At 48.2% G+C, this 20187-nt stretch overlaps 1 protein-coding gene across 2 annotated transcripts in view; it reads left to right on the top strand.

The window, feature by feature from the left end:
- The first annotated feature begins 9945 nt into the window (after window positions 1–9945).
- TJAP1 (tight junction associated protein 1) overlaps window positions 9946–20187 on the top strand; it is a 40228-nt gene continuing 29986 nt past the window's right edge. For both annotated transcript variants that reach the window (XM_054628657.2, XM_077175695.1), the window contains exons 1-2: window positions 9946–10127; window positions 11103–11177. The gene's annotated coding sequence lies outside the window, so the exon portion shown is untranslated. The remainder of the gene's footprint in view (window positions 10128–11102; window positions 11178–20187) is intronic.

Here is a 20187-nt window from a genome sequence, read left to right as displayed (position 1 = left end):
CCAAAACCACCTCCTGCAGCCCCTCCCTGATGTCCCCGGGGTCCACTAAAACACCTCCACTGTAGGATTAAGAAGCCCCATCCTTAAAAAAAAGGTTCAGCTTGTAGTAGTCACCCCCCAAAAAAGAAGCCATCCAGAGAAGCTGTGGTCCCCAGCATTTTTCTCGCTGCCACTCACGAGATGTGGACATCAGCACTTCAGTGGACAATAGGGAACAATAAGGCAACCGTGGGAGAGGATCTGGGCTGCCACATCTTCAGATGAAACAGCTGCCTGCTCTCCTCCTCACCTTGCATGGCCTTTCTGCTGCTTGACAAGATCATAGCCGTCACCTTCAAAGGTCCTAGCAATCCTTAATTAGATTACAAGCTCACATCACTCAGCTCTTTTCTACCCCTGTATCCCACAAGGTTTGCTCTTTTTCACCAGGAAGGAAGAACCATATCCTACAGGCACTTAATGGATGCTTTCACACTTCATCTCATCTCATTAGACAAAGCTTAACCTCTCCCTGCTCTCGCCTTCTCTAGTCCCCCCCAGCTCTCTGCAATTCCTGACAGCCCTGTCAGCACCCTGTGGCAGCCATGGGTAGCTCTGCAGGTCCCAGGACCCAGTAAGAGCCCAGGTGCAACCCCATCAAAGCCAAGGTCTCTGCCAGCTCTGAGAAGGGACCCCTCCTTGCTCATCCTTGGCATGCCTGGACAACACAACCTGACTGAGCGATAAAATGGGGGCCTACCACCCTGCCTACCTCTGCAGGAGCTGCCTCCTTCCTCCCTCCTTCCTTCTGTCCTGTCAGCCAGGAACCCTGTTACTTTCCTTGCCCTCTTCCTCCTCCTGTCTCTATAACCCCATAGACAGAGGGACAGAGAAGTCCAAACCTCCTGCTTAGGTTGCTCCATCAGCTCTTCGGAAATTTGCGAGACAGATGTGCACCAGCTCTGTCCTGAAATGCTTCCTGTAATTCTACATCCGTTCTCATCCCCTACTCAGCCTGCTTCTGAGCCCTGATTCCTACCATGTCTGGAGATTACAGCAAAAAGGAGAGGGGAGGCTGAGGGCAAAGCACAGCTTCTGGTACTTGGTTTAAAACCATACAGCCTCTCCTTCCATCACTACAGCTCTAGGACCTGGAATGATCCACATTTCTGCTCTGACACCCACAATATCCTGCCTCTTTGCCAGTCATGGTTGGAGGCCAAAGGTTTACTGGTGACACCTTCAACACTGAGTGTAGGCTGCTCACCCTCACCTCCTCCTTGGCATCCTACTACCTTCACTAACTGTGTCAGATAGAGCACCACCTCCTGCAACATCCTCATCTGTTCCCGCATTCCTCGCTGGGATCTGCCCTGGTCCTGACCGCACTGCACTGCAATGTCATTGCACAGCCATGCCCCGGTGCCCTTAAACCTCACTTGCTTAAACATGCCTGAGAAAACCCTCTGGATGCTGTGTGTACATTTGAATGGGCAGAGAGGAGGGGGCCTGCAGAGGGACCCCGGCACATGCTGATATCCGTAAGCATCTGCGCCCGCAGCACGAGCACTGTGAGAGAGGGAGATGGGGCTAGGGTGCAGCCAGCAGAATGGGACACCTGGCTCTCCCTGTGCTGCCTCTCTTGGAGGTGAGAGCTGTACCAGCAAGTCAGGGCTGTCCAGGCTGAGGAGATAAAGTTGGTTGCTGAAGATCTGAGCTCCAAGGAAGGGGAATGAAGAACAAAATCCAGGGTGGGATTTCAGAAGGTGGGATATCTGAGGAAATTATGTGTTTTGTGGCTTGAGGTTTGGCTTTGAATGTGAGTATCACAGACAGAAGCAGGCAGGGATGGATGGGAGTAAAAGGGGAGTACAGAGGAGGGAGAAGAGACTCATGCAATATGAACCTTGGATGCACTCCTTCCTCCACACCAAAGGGCTCCAGTCCCATTCCCGGGCACTATCCTGTGTCTCAGGTTCGCTGTGTCAGTCCGTGGACTGCCCAGTACTATTTATTCAGAGCAGCTCTATTTGCAGACCCAAGAAGTGGGCATTGAAGGGATTCCTGTGGTTGGCTTATACCCTGCTCTACTAGGCTCTGATCCCTGCCGTGCCATCCCTAGAGGCGTCTCAGATGGAACAGCTGCTGGATCAGAATTAGGAAGGATTTTTTCCTAGCCATAAGAGTCCCTCCATGGCTTTTCCCTCCAGTGAAGGAAATCCCACAAAGCAGGGACCTGGAGTGGGAACTGGAGCAACCTCTTGTCATGGTTTTCCCTCCAATGCATGCTAGATGAAGACTCCCTCCCCCACCATCATCCCAACACACGGTCACCACTCACAGACAGAGGGAGGAATTACCTGTCAAAACCAGCTGAAGCTGCTTCCCTTTCTTCCGGAGTCTGGAACTTGCACCTTGGAGGCAGCCAGACATCAGGGACAAGAAGCAGATGGGCTGAGAAAACAGATAATGTTGCCTCTTCTTCACAAAGAAGCCTTCTCCAGAGCAGAAACTCTTCCCTGTGCAGAAGCCCAGAGAAATTCACCCCTTCCTGCTCACTTTAATTCCTCAAGAAAGGCAGAAAAACAGCACAAAGAAGCTGGAGAAAGACTGCAAACACCTCTGAGCTGCCAACTCAAATGATCATCCTCTTCAGCTCTTGCTCTGGGTCACCCTCTCCGCCCTACGCACAGCACCAGCCCAGGGTCTCTAGGTTAAAACAAATGTTCTCCCCCATCCCACCCCCCTTGCTTTTCCAATTCCACCCCAGCCCACAACAAACAGCAGCTCGCTGGCCCTACAGCCATGTAACCCAACCCCAGCCATTGTTTCCCTTCCACGAGGTCTATATTTGACTTTGCAGCAGCACCGTGGCTGTGCATGTGTGTGTGTGTGTGCATGTGTGTGCACTCTCTGCACACACACGCTCTGATACTTGTTCAGAGCCTCATTCCCCAGATGCCCGGGATTGCTTAGGAATAGCTTCCATGGGCAGTAGGTGTTTGTGCCTTCAGCGGGGAAGTGGAGGGGGCAGGCAAAAGAGAAGCAGGGAGGGGGTGGGAGTTAAAGGTAGAAAACCTCCTGGCTCTTTTCTCGCTATTTGCACCATCTTGATGCTCTGCCACACTGTGGAGCATGGCCAGGCTGGCAGACAGTGATGCATGAACTCAACAGTGGAACTGATGGCATATCTGGGGAATGATGGAGAAAAGAACAAGCTGTGGTCTTGGTGACTCTACCTGGTGTTACCTTGCCCCAAGTTTTGCTCTCTGGTGGCAAAAGTGCTCTTAAGCCTCTAAAAACTCTTCAAATCTTCCTAGGCTGAGACCACCAGAAATGCCATTAGGAGGTACCAAATTCCCCTGGCCTGGTGGCTGTGCAAGGGATGCCTCAGGGAATGGGAGCTGCCCTTGGTTTCACCTTCCTATGTTCCAGTACTGCACTAAGAGTAGCCATCCTGGGTTACCCCAAGATGTATTTTGTATTTGCCCAAAGCCTCCAGAAATGCTGCCCAAGTCCAATATCACAGTCTTTGTGACCCCAGAGTATCTGGGAACACTGCCTAGACTTGGCATGAGCTTCTTTTATTTCCTCCTTTTGTGACCTGCCAGGATATAAGGCAAAATGAGAAAAAAAGTGCAATCTGAATGAATGACAGGGAGAATTACTTTCATCCTAAACACTGATGATCCAGTGAACTCATTGCCACTGGGTAAGAAGAAAAGGCATTCATTAAAAAAACCTGACTAGATATTTATATAGACAATGAGAATAAAAAGGAATGAACTCCAAAGAGCTATAAACCCTCTTGCTCCAGGGCATTGAAGACGAGTTCTAGGTGATGGTATAAGGAGCAGCTTTCCACAAGGGCACATTCTGCAGTAATTTTGTGCAGGGCAATGTTTGTACCTTTCCCTGAGCCATGCAGGCCCAGTCCTGGGAGACAAAGGATGCTGGCATGGGTAGGTATCATCCATACATACCCAGTGCACACATTTACCATTAGCAAGGCCGAGGCAGGATGAACTCTGTGGATGCCCTGGTGGTGCCTGTGAGATGTCCTGGAGAGGTGATTCCCAGCTGCTCCAAGCCAAGTGTCAGCCTCCATCCAAGCTTCTGATCATCAGCTTGCTTCTCCTCCTCCCAGAGCCAGATGCAGGGAGTTCTCATCACCAGGGCTGCTGCTTCCTGAGGGGTGGTCTGCACTCTCCACTGGCCTCCAGGCAGCTGCTCTGTTGGGACTGACTAAAATCTGACTGCCTGCTGGACTGCTCCACTGAAACAGATCCTCTGAATGTGGGAGAACGCATGTGTCACTGTGATGGACCTGAGTTCAGTACCCTACAGCCTTCAAACCTGCTGTGAGGAGCAGCAAAAGTAAGCTTAAGTCACACATTATTTTGAGATACAGATTCCTCAAATCCACCCTCAGTACTTCAATCCAAGACAAGATAAAGGTACCAGGGGAAAAAAATTTAAAAGAAAGAATAAATACTAGAAGAAAAGTACCTAGACTTGAAGAGGGGGGAAAGGAGAGTGATGTATGTATGGCGGGCAGTTAGAGAAAAGAGGTTTTACCTGTGTCCCCACAGCTCAAAAGGCTGAGTAAACCCCCTTCAAAAAACCCTCAGGAGTTCATGAGAAGGTATAGGATCTTGTTTTGCCCTGTGATTTCTGGCTTCCTTCTGGGTGCATGTACAATAGGTAATGTCAGGGCTCTCCCAAGGGCACTGATTCAGGGGGTGTACACGTTCCCCCCACCTGCCTCCTGCTGCCAGGAGGAGCTCTGGAAGGGCTGGAGTGGGAAGGAGATGTCTGCCAGGCTTTCCCTTTGCTGGCACACACCCATGGGTGCCTCAAAGCCCATCTCCAGCTATGCAGTCTCCCTTTGCCTTTCCAGCTGGCAGCTCTAGCAATGAAACCTCTTAATCTCACCAGGAGCACGCAAGCATTTAATGGAAGACTCTTGAAGCAAATCTTTTGTGCTTTCTTGGTGCTTGCTCCTGAGCTTGCTCCTGGGTGTTTACAGGGGATGGCATATCTTGGTGTTTGCAGTGAAACCTGGCAGGAGAGCCTGTTGCAGAGAATGTCAAGGTCATTTCATGAAACTGTGGCCTGTGCTTAGAAAGACTTGAACCCTGGCTGCAGAGGAGTCCATAATTAGCAGCCCCAGGGGATGTGGACGAGTGTTGGGAGGGAGGCTAATTGTAGACTGACTGTCTCCTTGGCCTTCAGCAGCTCCCGTGAAGCGAGAAGCGGTGTGCTCAGCCAAGCACCAAGCGTGTCCTAGGGAAAGGTAATTCCTCCCTGGCCTGCCTGGACCCGTCCCTATAAACAGCAAGAGCTCCACGGGGAGAGCAGTGCTGCAGATTTCATGAAAAAAAAAAAAGTCTCTGTGAGTTGGAGGCGCATGCTAGCCACACAGAAGGGTTTTTTGAGAGACAACACACAGCCATGTGTGTCTACATGATAGAGTCCACGAGTCCCTGCTCTGCCTCAGAGGGCTTGGGGGATCAAGCCCTCCCCATTTGTGTTCCGTGGTGAAGTGCCAACCTCTGCACTCCTGTGTGGAGTGTCCTCCCCTTGCACGTGGCAAGCACTGTGCCCAAACCTGGATGAAGCCCTGTCTGCCTGCACACACCAAGGAGAGCTGGTGTTACACCTAGCCCTCTGCCACCTCCCCATACGCTCCAGGAGGCATCCTCCCCCTTCCTCTCCACATACTTTTAACTCAGTTCATTTCAAACACTTTATTAGCATGACAAGCTAAACAAGTTTTGACGAAGGGGAAGGGAGGCAGAGCCCCTTGAGTCTTGGTCTGAGGCTGACACAGTGACTCCAGCCTTTGCTTCCCACAGGGTTTTGCCTTGCATTGGAGCAGCCATCCTGCCTGTCAGGCACATTCTCTCCACTCCTTCACCAAAGTAAATCACTGATCCAGGAGGGCCCTTCAGTCTCTGCTGCACAGCAGCACTCATGCTGGATTTAGCACCCAGTGGGGTGAAGAATTTACAGTGAGCTTTGGTGAGGCTAAGGTGAGGCTGCCAGGAGGAGAAACTGTGCAGTGTTGGGCAGCTCCTTCTGTAGGGAGCTGACCTCGAGGAGCTGTGGTGTGGGTTCCAGCTGGGAACTGAGTTTTTTTGGAAAAAATACCCTGAATAAGGTCACAGCCCAATACCTGTTCCCTTGCAGAGCCCTGCAACTGTGCAGAGTAAGAGTTGGAGGCACCTGTACAGGTCTCGGTGCGAGAGCTGGGATCGTGGCATGGAGCTGGCGGTGAGCAGAGAAATGAGTGGGATGCCACAAACAAATACTTGAGGTCAGAAAATCCCAATTTCAGCTGTCTGCCCCCAGGAGTGATGCAGCCAGCACAAAGTGAGTGCAGAGAGCACGAACACACCACTGCCAGGCTCTGCGCTCTGTGCCTCACATTGAAATACTGCACCTCAGCAAGAGCTCACTGAGGCTTCTTGTGGCTAGTTAGAAATGGCCAGTAGGGGTCACTGATATATATTTATTTAATTCTATTTTTATACACACGCCTTTATAAATATATAGAAGACTTGCATAGGCAGCAATTGTAATGGGCAAGTGTTGATGGGCAGCGTATCCTTCAAGCACAGAGGCTGGGGGAAAGTGCCCCTATGTATGTCTGAAATACCAGTGTGAGCTTCGTGCTCTGCTCTAACCTGTGATGGCATGAAACCACTGAGCTGTGCCAAGCACCCGGGTGCTGCAATGGTGGATTTTTGTCATTGCTCCCCAGTTCTGCCTTCATCTTCCGTTTCATATTCACAGAGGTGCTTTGAGAGAGATTCAAAAGATTCAGAGATTCAAGCCTTGAGGGCAGGATATTGTGTCTGCTTGTCTTTCTGTGCAGTGCCCAGCACAGCTACATCCCAGCCACAGTGGGTGCCTTGGGCAGTCCCATAAGACAAACAGCATTTTGGGTTGGGTTGGGTCAGCACACTTTTGTTCTTCAGGCACTGATGCTGGGGAACGTGTTTGCTTGTGAAAAGACTCCAGTGGTTTTTTGAGGGTTGAATCTCTATTAAACTCAAAATTGAGTCCCAGCCCTCACTCTTACGTGGTGGGATGGCCTGAACTATACACGTGGGTATGTTTTTAGCAACTGTTTTATTGGCGGGTTGGCTGTATTTGTCTGGTAGGTGTATGCTCCAGGCATACTGGCAGAATGTGTTTGGCTGTCCAATTCGGCATCCACAGACTTGTTTGACTGTCACAGGCTGGCAGTATTTCACTGATCTTATTGTTCCTGAAATGCTGTTAGTTTTGGGTGCTGAGCTCCTCTTGTATTGGCCTATCCCAGAGTGAAAACTCTGCTTAAACTAAGTCTCTGGCCTTTTGGTGGGCTCATCCATCCAAGAAACATCTTTTGCCTATGAGGCTTTCCCAGCTGATGTCTACTGGGGAATCCTCTGTGCAACTGGAGTTAGAGAAGTAGCTGAGGAGGCAAGTGTTTCATAGGGGTCCCTTCACCACTGCAACTCTCAGGCAGGTGACAGCCTCCAAGTCAGCCACCAAGGGGCTGTCCAGCACCTGCCATCTTCCTCACTTGACCAGGTTTGATGGAAAACTTGAGAGGACCAAGCCTGCACTGCCTTCTTCTGGTGGGGAGACATTATTTCTGGCATCTCCTTTTTCACTAGCCAAGACCATAGGCACTTCAGAGGGATTTGTCCTTCCACAGGGTGGCACCTGCCCCTCCAGGGGTTCATTTTATTCAGTTACAAGGGTCTATATAAAGTGCTGCCAGCTGGAAAGTATTTTGAAGAGATTCCTCCCTGCTCTTCACTAAGGGTCATAAATTCAGCTGGTATTTGAGAGAATCTCAAATGTACTTCCAGGACTGTTTGCTGAGGGCTTTACATCCGCCAGAGGCCCCTTAAAATAAAAGGATTATTGGGAGTCAAGTGTTAGATTACCTGGTGCTTGTTAATTGAACTTCAGAGGCTTTAGCGAGCAACTGGCTCTAGCAGGGAGCTGCACTTTGGTATTAATGGTGTTGTACAAATGAATCTAATGTAACCCAGCGTCATGCTTCTGCATCATGTCACAGCTCTAGGCTCAGGGCAGTGCTGAGTCCAGCTCACAGGCATACCGGAAATGGGGAAAGGCAAGGCGGATGTATGTGCAGAGGAAGCAGGACTGGGAACCAAGGCCTTTGGGATCTGAGGGAAGAGTGTTTTTTGGTGCTCAGAGCAGGTGACTGGTGCTCAGCCTGCCCAAGTCGAGTTCCTGTCTCCCTTTGGTGGTCTGACCTTGACATCTGATTTTGAGAAGAGTTGAGTTTAATGGAAGCAGTCAATGACAAGACCATCTGAAAATCAGCCTCTCTTCATCATTCAGGGATTATTTCACCTAGACTTGCCAAAAGTTTGAAGATCCTACTCTGACAAATCACTAAAAGAGAGCAAAGTACTCTAATCATTGCTGCCATCAGTGCTCACCCACGGAAACCTGAACAGACCACAGCTGTGAAGGCTCCAGGGCAGCAAGGCCCGGTGGAAATGAGAAACCTCATCAGCTATGAAAATTTCATCAGCTGGCGCTGTGGAAGCAAGAATCTGGAAGTGCAGAGCAGATGGGCAGCCTGGATTCTTGGAGCCATTGTCCTTCTGCTTGTTATCTGACTCCAGCACAGGGAGGATTTGGAGAATTTATGGGGGCACAAGTACCGAAGGCTCTCTTGAAATATCCCTGGCTGACGCGCGGTGTGGTGCAGACGTTTTTGGACAATATTCCCAAGGTCATGGAATTGGGGTCCTGCTGAGCACCTGTCTTTTATTGTGTAAGAGAGGAGACCATTTGGGCAGAGTTTGCAGTACTGTGAGCCTGGTACTACCTGAATGTAAATCTGAAGGCTTTGTAAATGTAGCAGTACCCTGAAGAACATCATGTAAGTTCTATCAGGACTTTTCTGAACCGGGCAAATGTCCTCAGAACTAGGCTCCATTGTTTACTGTGTGAATCATCAATTCATGAGATGTTTGTGAAAGAAAGGATAACAGGAAATGGAAGCAGTGGGTGAGTAAGTCTACAGACTGGGCATGAAAAGCAATGGAAAAAGTACCTGTCTGCGCTCAGAGTTGAATAAATGGGATGATTTGGTTAGAAATTAAAATGTACTGAGTTTTCAAAGACCCAAGATTAGAACAACACAGTGGAAGATTTTGCAAATAAATTCCAAAGCACATTCACAAATTGTGTCACTAGCTCTTGCCTGGCACACGCTGTCCTCAGCACCTCTCCTTTAAGAAGCAGGCAGTTGTCCTTGGGGCGTTTCAGGTGGGTATCTCCATTTACTACTCCACCTTTCTGCCTCCCTCTCCACCTGCTCCCAAGACTGGGTTTCTATTTCCCTAGCGACAGGCTGGGATACGCCCCAGGCCGTCGGGTCGTTTCTCGGGACACTTAGGAAGGGGCAGGAGCAGTTCCCGGCCCCCGGCACTGACAGCGACAGCTCCCGTCCCGCCGCCCCTCAGGGTGTTCCCAGTTCCCGGGGCAGGCGGGAAGAGGCAGGAGCGGGTCCTGGTTCCCATCCCGCCGCCCCTCAGTGTTCCCAGGTCCCGGGGCAGGTGGGAAGGGGCAGGAGCGGGTCCCGGTTCCCGGGCCCCGGCACTGACAGCAGCAGTACCCGTCCCACCGCCCCTCAGGGTGTTCCCAGTTCTCGGGGCAGGCGGGAAGGGGCAGGAGCGGTTCCCAGCTCCCATCCCGCCGCCTCTCAGGATGTTCCCGGGTCCCGGGGCAGGCGGGAAAGGGCAGGAGCGGTTCCCGGCTCCCGGCACTGACGGCGACAGCTCAGCTCAGCTCAGCTCAGCTCAGCTCAGCTCAGCTCAGCTCAGCTCCCGTCCCGTCCCGTCCCGTCCCACCGCCCCTCGCGCTGCCAGGACCGCCCCGCCCCGCCCCGCCCCCCGCGCGTGCCGTCCGATGACGCAGCCGCGCCGCGACGTGGGGATTCCGCCGGATTACCCGGCGTGCCCCGCGGCAAAATGGCGGCCTGAGGCGAGAGAGCGGGGCCGGGGCCGGGCGGGGGCAAAGTTTGGAGCGGGCCCGAGGCGGAGCCGAACCGAGGCCGAACCGGCCGCAAAGTCACTGGGACCCCTGGTGGAGCCGAGCCCGACCGGGTCAGAGCCGGGCTGGGGCTCCGGGGGCGGGGAGCGGGGAGCGCGACCGGCTGGGGATGAAGCCCCGGGCGGGGCCCCCTGCGCTCCTGGGCCTCTGCGGGCTTCGGACGGTGCCCAGCGAGCGGGGTGGGCCTTTCTGTCCACGTGTGTGGCGAGGAATTGTAGAGTTCCCCGAAGACAGCGGGTTCGGGCGGGTCGCACCGTGGCCGGGCGGGGGCCGGGTGCGGGGGGACGGCGAGGCCCCAGGGAAGGGACGGGCTCCGTGGGGAAGGGTGGTGATGCCACTGCCTCAGCCATCAGGGCGTTACGGAGCCCTTCCTCCCGGGAAGAGACCCGTGTCAGGGAGCAGCGCAAGCACGGGATCGGCAGGCAGAACCTGGTGCATGCAGAGTATAGCTGTTTCTGAGTGATGGAGAGTTAGGTGGTGTGGGGAATGAAAAAGCAACATCTCTGCAGGGAGTAGGAGCTGCAAAGCAGAACAAGTCTGGGCCAGCAGGTGTGTTAAAGAGCCGGAGTGTAACTGGCAGAGGCCGGGTTGGAAGGGAAGAATCAGCATTCCTCTGGTGTCAGACTCTGCAAGGGTTAATGGGAAATTCTCTGCCAGCCTAGACATCCTCTCTAGTGCAAGGGGTGCTTCCCCCTGTAGAACCAGTGTGCAGCCTCTGGGAACATGGGGAGACTTTAAAGGAAAACAGATGAATAGTAAATGCTGTACTGCTTCTGGCTCTGAGCTTGAGCACTCTGCCTAGAGCAGAGTAAAGGGCTGAGTGCTAATACACAGATTTTTGGGTGTGCATGAGGTTGCATTGGTAGGCATCAGGGTGTGGAAATGATACACAAATCTGCCAAGGCTGAGAATGACCTAGATCTGAGAGATGCCAGGTGGATCTTGTCCACTGAAAAGAATCATCCATCACAGGAAGATAGTTCTGTGCCAGTGAAAACTTTTCAGAGCTATGCATTTCTGTTTTACAGATTTGGAGAAGGAATTGGGATAAAGGGCCTATATAAAATGAAGCCATGAATCCTCACTGAATCTTCAGAGAGCAGGTAAGAAAGCCAGGAATGATCTAATGCTGAGTCAGACTGTGTTCTTTTTGTATCACTACCTGAATTTTTGAGAACATGTAAACCACATACCTGAAACAGTGGCCTTCTTTGTGGTGTTCTCTGCATCATAGTAGGCCTGTATTGCCAGAATTGAGAGGCCAGGGGTGTCAGTGAAATGGGAGTGACCCTGAGAAATTCAGCAAGAGCTTCTGGAAAGAAAGGTTCAGTTAAAGATGTAAGCCAGTGCTCTTGACATGCCATCTGGGAAAGCAATCTTTAATGTGCTCTATCAGTGCCAAAGTAGCCATGCTGTCTGTATCATTCACAAGGGATCTGCCCAGCCATAATCCAGATGAAATCCTTTCTGGTGATCCTGCTCTTGCAATAATGGCAGTGTCAAAGTTAGGTGGTTCTGGTGGCCCTCTGTTCTGTCAGGTTATTTGTTTCCACACAAATTTTAGCTGTTCCTGTGATGGGTGGTGCAGATGTACCTGAGCTCACTGTTGAGATCCAGTTTAGAGGAGCAGCTGTTTGGTACCCAGCAGCTGGTTTTTGATTGTACACTGTCAGATCACCTTTATAACAACTCCTTGCTCTCTTCTTCACTTCCCAGTGGATCACTGCAGAAAGCACCTATATCCATCCCAGCAGTGCTTTGCATACAGTGTGTTTTAGCTTCTGGGTGTTAAATCAGCACTTCAGCTACCAGGTCTTAGCTGTGGTATCAAGAGGAGTTTTTCATTCCTTCCCAGGCACCCAGTGCTCTTGGAATCCTGTGAATGCATTTCAGCAGGGCCAGTGGAGTTCCAAAGGGCAGCCCATGGTTATCTTCATCTTTAATATTAACAAGGCACTGGGTCAAGAGGGGATGAGTTACTTGCCAAGACCTGTTGCCTCTTCACTCTCCAAACCAGCTTTCTGAACTAAAGATGACCTTGCGTGCTTTTCCACTCTGTTTCAAGTTGTTTGTTGGCTGCTGCTAAGTCGCTTGCTTTGCAGCCAACAAACCCTCAGTTCTTATCTCTGCTATCCACCCTAAATACAGTCATGGTATAGCTTGTCAGGGAGATAGGCTAAAGCCTTGAAGAAGGTGTAGTCTTCTGCAAGTCTGCCTGCTTCTTGTCTCAGAGCAAAGCAAATCAAGTCAGATGGACAAATGATTTTTGTTTGGCTTGCTGGTCTGAATGATATCAGAGCTGGCTTGGAAAAAGGGCTTGTGGCAGCTGCTGTGGCATATAAAATTTTTTAAAAAGGCGAAGAAAGCCAAGCTATTTGAGAGGTAGCAAAGAAAACAAGTTTTAGTAAAATGTAACTGTATTTTTTGGTAGTTGATTAGATGCTTGTGAGTCTTAGAGCCTGATGGTTTTTCTGAAGGTGAGCTCCCTAACTTCTTAAAATGTCTGCCATGTTTTATGGAGAATCCACTGAAAACTGGATTCTGAGGTTTCCATGTGTCACCACATCTACAGTGTAGACCCAAGAAGCAGTTCTGGAGGTTATGTCCTGACTAATTTACTGTATTATGTATTTGTTGTCATGGGCCTCGCTTCTCCAGCACAGAGTGACAACAGAACTCTATGCCTTACGTGTTGCTGGGGGAAGTGCAACATGTAGAGGTCTCAAATGAGCCTGCATGTGATGGACATTGAGGGTAGGATTCCTCTGCTAATAAATGAGGATCTGGCTTGACACCATTTTGATTCATCTTGCTTCTTTTACTGGGCTTGTCAGGACCTGGAATTCTCATAATAGAGCAGATTTTCTTGACCATTTGACTTGATTAATGCTTTGAGAGTAAATTTAAGGTCCTGAAACTGGGTATATTCATCTCCTTGCTAGAGGGTTTTTGGTTGGCAAGGTATCTCCTTTCTGTATGACACCCTGAGCTGTGGAGAGAGAGTGCTTGTTGGCATTCAAGCCAGCTGTGTGTATTTCAGATCACAGGTAAATACCATGCTCTCTGAGATTCTTTTACGCAGGACTGCAGAGGAACTATGTGTGTAACCTATGCAAACAGGACAAATGCCTTAGGGCATGGAATCATCCATCCTGTTTCCCTGCCAGTTCCCCTACCTGAGGGCTTTTCCTTAGATCTAGATTGGCTGAGTCTGTAACTGTAGTAGGAAGAATGTTACTTTTTAAAGTTGAAATACCTTTACAGCTGGTTGGAGGGGAAGGGCGATGTTATGGTCAGAAAGATACCTCATTTCTGCTACAGACTTATTGTGTTCAGATCATTACTTTTCTTACTCTTCATTCTTTGCTTGGAAAAGACTATCACCAGTCTTACTAGGGATTCGAGGATGAACCCATAAGTGTGTAGATGCTTAGATACTGTGGTGTTGAATGCTTTAGTAAAGCTCAGTGGAGGAGAAGTGAGAAGGGTATTTCAAGCTCTGACTTCAGAATGAAGCAGACCCCTGTGTGATCCATTGTCCTGTGTATTCTGTGGCATGGTGAAGTTGCTGTGGAGTGCAAGTCAGGCCCTGCCTTGTTCAAGGCAAGTGGGCACTCTGAGACCTCACGTTTTTGCCTTCCCAGGAGCTGTTTGCTTGTTTTGCTCACATCTAACCTTGCCTGAATATTTTTGACTTCTGGGATAGTTTTCTCTTAGTTGTTTGTTCCATTCTCAGAAACCGTGCTCTTCATTGTCAGGATGTTCATGTATGGTTTTATTCCAAGTATGCTCAGCCAGAGAGGGCCAAAAGCAGCAGCTTGCAGGATGTTTCGTAGTTGGAATGACATGAGCCAGCCTCTCTGGAGTGTCCTCCTGGGACAAGCTGCTCTTAGGAAGGAAATGGCGTGGAAAACCATGTAGGAGTGTGAGAATAGCTTTGCAATGGTTGGAATGCAGTATAAGCATCACTTGGGTGGGCTCAGTTTTCCTCTGCTTTTCAACAATGCTGGGTGCCAAGCCTAAGGAAGACTGCTGTGCAGGGGTAAAGGAGCTGGAATGTATTCTTCAGTTGAGGTGAATGCAATTCAGTGAAACTGATAGGCATCAAACTGAATAATGATTTTAAAGTATTTTCACATGATGTCTAATCTGTGGAAATTCACTACCACATAATAGCGCTGAGGCTAAGAGCTGAGCGGGATTCAGAAAGATCAAGCACTTAGGAGTGGAAATGTTCAGACTTGCTGTAGTTAAAGAACTTGTTTTAGAAGGTATATTTTTCAGACCTAATCCAATCTCTTAACATTTTGAAGAAATGGCAGTGTGTTCCATAATTGTCACTGAGGCTTCTTGCTCCAGCTACTAAACCACCTTAATGTATTGGTCTATGTCAGGGGCAAGGTATTGAATCACTTACGTGCTATGTTAGGTTGCTCACTGACCTTGCTTTTTGTGGTAACTGCATTAGGGGAAAAAAAAGCCCAACAAATCACCAACCAAAGAACAAATCCACAAAGCACTGCAGCTGCTCTGATTAGTCCTGGTAGTTGAGGATTTTAAGCTGGTGAAGAGCAGGGTCTGTGGAAAGATAGTGTGGTTCCTAGAGGAGGACTGTCTTATGATAAACATGGAGACTGCAGCTATTGTCATTTCATGCTGAGTGGTCAGGCAGAGCACTTGCTGCTTCTTCCCTTTGTTTATAAGAGGGGAAAGAATGTGTGGAGTTTGGCCTCTCCACGTTGCAGTCTTGGTGTGGACTTTGGTCTGTAAGGTGTCTGAAAGGCAGGGCTTTAAGGCTGTTCAAGTGAGTTCTGGTATGTTGTAGCATGAGCCTCAATGTACTAATGTCTGTGAAGACAGTTTGTGTCCTGTGCTCATGTCCAATCTGTTGAGGATCAGGAGAATCATCAGTGCTGCAAGTAGGTATAAATTCAATTTGATGTATAGGCTAATAAAGATAGGTGGCAGTGGCATGAAAATATGTATATGAAAAAGCTGTGTGTTTGTAATGTTTGCCTAAATGCAAGGGGAGCTGAAGGAAAGAGTCTGTGTATTTGCAAAGACAGCAGCACAAGATCCTGGTATGGGCCCTATGGGCTTCTTTGGGAACAACATATGCTTTAGGGCACATGACCTTAACCCTTTTGTGGCAGGGCTAACAGCTGAGAATAAACAGTTACTGACTTTCACGGAAGTTTTGTATTGCTGTTAAAGTGAAATGGTCAGGATTGGAAAGTAAGTTTTCCTGCAAGGCTTAGACTGATTTTTAGGCAGAAAGCATCTGACCAGCTTCTGGTGGCAAGAGAGAACTGGTTTAAATTTTTGATTTTTTAAGGGTTAGCAAATTCAGACCTGGAAGTCCCACAGCAACTTCTATGTCTTTGGTTGAGTTCTGTATTTGTATTGGGAATGTTATAGGAATTATAACTGGATTTTCTTACTCTTGTGTTACAGTCTCAGTTGTCCAGCTGTGTTAATGTAACACTCATGCACAACTGGTTCTGAAATCAAAAGGGACAGATAAGGTAGTCTCTCTAACTATTGAGGAATTACACATAGACTCATAAAAAAACCTTAGGCAAGTTTTACTTTATAGCATTTGTTTCAAAAGAATATAAGTTATTTTCCCAAGGTAATAATTAGATAATTGTTGTGGCTGTAAGGTTTTTGACCATTATTTTGGCATATGCTACTTAGAGTAACTGGTTTTGGACCTGCATATGTCTTACTTCACAAGCTCTCTGCAGTTCTCAAAGATGCCTTGCTGCTCTGTCTCCTGCATCAGATTTCTTCCTGCAGCTTTAGTGTTCATTAGTGATGACTCTGCTGCTGCCCAGCAGGAAGATTAAAAATATTCTAGGGAGATGAGTTGAAATCTGGTCTCTCACAACTGAATAGTGATTGCAGTTAAAGCTACTGTTCTGGGTTTTTTTCCCCTTGAGTATTTTATTTATAATTTTTTCATTATGGAGAACTCTTCTCCCTTCTCTTTTATCGGTGGGAGATTCTCACTCAGTGTATTGTATGAAAAGCATTTTCAAGTGGGGGAAAAAAAGTGGAAAATGACAGGATGTTTGTGCTTAAAATTAAGTTGTTTTAAGTAACCTTTCTTGAGAATAGACTTCAAGCTTACATCCTGCTTTTAAGTGCATTTATTTTTCTGAGCAGAAAGTGTCTTGTGCACTAAAGTATGCAAAATATCTTTATTTCACTTTTAAAATTTAAGCATCGCTTACACTACAGTTATGTGGATAGTGGGAGATGAAAACTTTGCTCAGAAGGGTTGTCTCAGGTAACTGCATTTTGCTAGAGATACACTCTGTTATTAGATGTTTGTGTAGGCACTCAATCCAATTTCTTCTATGACTGATGTGGAGAGTCATTTTTGGCACACGTCTCGTACCAGTTTGGTTTGATTCCTGAAAGCAAATCACCCTTTCTGGGCTGCAGAATTTTGGTAGATTCTACTTATAAGCATATTTATTTTTTCCATGATTAGATGATGCCTTTGCAAATAGGTTCCCAGGTGTAAGTGAAATAGCTAGAACAGAATTCAGTGTCATCAAGGCCCCAGCTGGATGGGGCTGTATTATTGTGCAGCTCCAGAGGTGATTTACTGCCTGACTGACAACTCGCAATATAAACATTAGTCCAAGCATGATCTTGTCCCAAAGCCCCGCCTACGCAGGGAGCCAGGAGCCTTCCTGCCACGCGCCATAAATCGTTTATGGTTTGCTCATGCCCGTACATTTGAGAAGCAGCTGTGGAGGGGGGATTAGCAGTTTGCAGAAGGCCCGTGCGGGGCTAAATTAGGGTCTCTTGCTTTGGTGGTGAATACCAGTGTTGGAATAGCAGGAGTGCTTCTCAGCAGTGGAGGGCAATTTACTCTGGGAATGGGGGTGGGTACAGCCTATCTGTGGGGGTGCAGCAGCCAGGAGAGAGCGTTGGATTGCAATGCTCCAATTTGAGCTCTGAAGCCTGATTGATAGCTGCCCAGCACTGTGTGGGGTTGAACAAGTCATTGTTAGTTCTGTGGGTTTAACATTTTATTTATAGATTTATTATTTCTACGTATTTTACACATATATATAGAGACACAAAATGTAAGCCTACCTCTTCTGTCTCCTAGGAGCTGAAGGATGATAGAGTTTTTTAGTGGTTTTTTTTACAGTGTGAAGAGTGATTTCCCTTTTGCTAGCCCACGGTAGCAGAATCAAATGATATGCAAGGCCATTTGGGGCTTCACAACTAATTTTAAACTTTTATAAGAAGTTTTACTGTGCCACTTGGATTTACTACAGCTTTGCAACTTCAGCTCCCAAAGGAAAACTATTTTTGTGCTGGCTGCGATAATTTAAATTACCTCCTGGAGCTTCTAATGACTAACTCATGTTTATGGTGAAAGCTTCCATTTATCCAAACCCTGAAAGCACGTTCTGTTTTGTAATATAACTCTAAATGAATTGATGCTTTATATCAATGGCAAGTACATTGGAGCCCAAAGTCAATTGGTACCTTCAAGTCTTGCTGTAATAAAAAGAATATGGAGGCTTTGCTGTACAGATGGGACTAGGCAGTACAGTTCAGAGATCTGTGTGCTGGCTGAAGGACCAGCTGCTGAGTAAAGCACATATGAGTAGATCATTTTCAGCTGGGTTGGTTACTCATTAAGGAATTCTTTCTTGGGTGGGTTTGGTAAGAATCCAGGTGGAATGTGTCAGCAGGGTGTCCCCTCTATATGCATCAGCTGAACGTGAGTGCTTCCAGACTGTACCATGAGCATCCTTGGGGCCATGGGCAAAGACAGTGGGCTCTGGGTAAAGCAGGTGTTTGTTTCCAATACAACACAATTAGGAGACTTCTTACTATTTTATTGAAGCTTCTACATGGGCTTCTCTCTCAAGTAAGACCATGTTCCTGGAGCTTTCTGCTGTGCTCGCTTCTGTTGGAGGTTTGGGGAGAGTAGCTGGAAGGGCTGATCCTAGGCTTATATTTCTTACTGCTCTTGGTGAAAGGCGTCATCTGCTGAGATGGAGGCCAGATAGCACCAAATATATTTGTGGCTGTTTGTGTGGGCATTTTGAGATTTGGAAGGCACTTTGCTAATGAGCTGTAGGTCATTTCATGTCAGATTGGCTGAGTTTCCATTGAGCTGGGTCTTTGTTGCGGCAATGCATATGAACTGTGTATGTTTGGGGATCCCTATTACCTATCTCAGATGGAGAGGGCTTTCCTTCTCTTTGCTACCTTCTCTCCTCCCCACAAGAAAAAAATCCTCACCTGGAGAGCTGTTAACCTCCAGATTGAATTAGATGTTTTGCTGTTACTTATGTAGACCTTTCAGATGTATACAGAGGTTAGAGAGGGGCGTGGATATGTGATCGTATTTTGAGCTTTCCTTCCTTCTCTGTGTTTTTGATACTGAAGTTGGAATTCACCCTTCCCTTTCCCCGGGAACTGATGTGAAGGAATTGCTGTCACCCAGAGGAAAGCTCAATCCTCTTTGCCTTGAGCCCTGCCCCTCCAGGTTAGGACTTTGCCTGACTTCTACGGGCAACAGTTTGTTTATGAGCTTTTGTTAGGTGTGGGTCTGAGGGGTACTACTGTTCAGGGCAGTGGAAATCTCAACTCAGCCACGATAGGGAAGGAGAGGAATAGAGTTAGTACAGTTAACTCATCCCCCCCCCCCCACACCCTCCTTTCTTCCCTGTTTCCTCACCTGCCCAGCTGTGTAGTAGGTTAGCAGTACGTGTCTGTTCTTATTCTTATGAAAGTAGACTTTGTTCTCTGAAGACTGCTAATCATGCCCCATGGGGGTGTAATCAGTTATAAGGTATTTAATACAGTGCAGGCGGGAACAGGCTGCCTGGCCGGGCTGGCAGATTGCAACACTACAATTATAAAGGGCCCCTTTCCCCCACTCACCCACCCACCGGTGGCAGGATGAGGGTACCTTGAAACAGTATTGAGTCTATGAAAAGCAAAGATGTAGTGGGGGAAGGGAGAGGAGAGGCTGTAGAGGCAGCTCCTATTCTGGGAAACAGGCAGACCTACATTCTGTGAGAGCTGCAGCCATTGCAGGTTGCACTGTTGAGACTTGTGGAGTTCGGGTGCCGTCGCCATCGAAGTGGATTGCACAGGGATGGCCCTTGGCAATGTGTAGGACAGCAGGGGCTTCTGTCCTGTTTGAAATGTGTTTTCTTTTGGTGGCTGGGGTTGGAGAGGTATGGAGTGGTTAGAAGGGGAGAAGCCCATTCTCCTGCATGCAGTGATTTAGACACCTAATCTGTAAATCCTGCCGGGCTTCTATTTATATCTTTGGATATAAATCTATTGGTAAATTTGGCCTTCCATGCCTCATTCTTCCAAGTACTGGAGCTACTGCAGTTTATGAAGTGAACAGGTAGCCTGAGGCCTTGAATTTCAACAGGCATGAAAAAGTCTACTGGACCTCAGTCTGGTCTGGTCTTGTTACTTAATATCAGATCATTTGCCTCTGTGAGGGCCTTGAAATGCACATGTGGGGTGTGGAGCAGCTGGGCCGCAAGCCTTATAAATCATCCCTGCTCCAGCAGCCTGCTAGATGCATGGGTATGTCTGTGGAGCTTATGGCTACATTGATCTTTCCCCGTTGAGGTTCCCTAGAGGTTACAGTGTTTCAGCCCTTAATTGGTTCTCTCTGAATTTCCTGACACTGTTTCGTGGCTGTTAGGTTCAAGTCAGATGTATTCCTGCTGCAGTGCTCTTGAGAGTGTTGGTTTTCCTGTTTGGTGCTGTGAGAACACCGGCTATTGAGTCTCAGAGTTAGTCCTTAGCACTGGGATGAATTTTTAAGGTTTTCAGGAGTGGGTTGTTTAGTTATGTTGCACGGAGTAAGTGCAGATTCACAGTGTGAATCTGGGGAGTTCACAATATAGTCTTGAGAATTCTGCTGACAGTTTCACATCTGAGGCATCCTTCAGAGTAACTTCATATTTGAGAATGTGAATTCTTTGGAAAGCTTTAGGATTTGTAGGAGTGCCATATGAAGGAGGAATAATGTTTTTTTCTGACTAGAGCACAGAGTCTCTTTGCAGCTCTAAAATGATGAGGTTCTGAGATAAGAGGTTACCC

Source organism: Agelaius phoeniceus, chromosome 3 (genome assembly GCF_051311805.1).
Source record: "Agelaius phoeniceus isolate bAgePho1 chromosome 3, bAgePho1.hap1, whole genome shotgun sequence".
NCBI lineage: Eukaryota > Metazoa > Chordata > Aves > Passeriformes > Icteridae > Agelaius > Agelaius phoeniceus.
The sequence above is the reverse complement of the archived record's forward strand: the minus strand, read 5'-3'. Positions and strand labels throughout refer to the sequence as shown.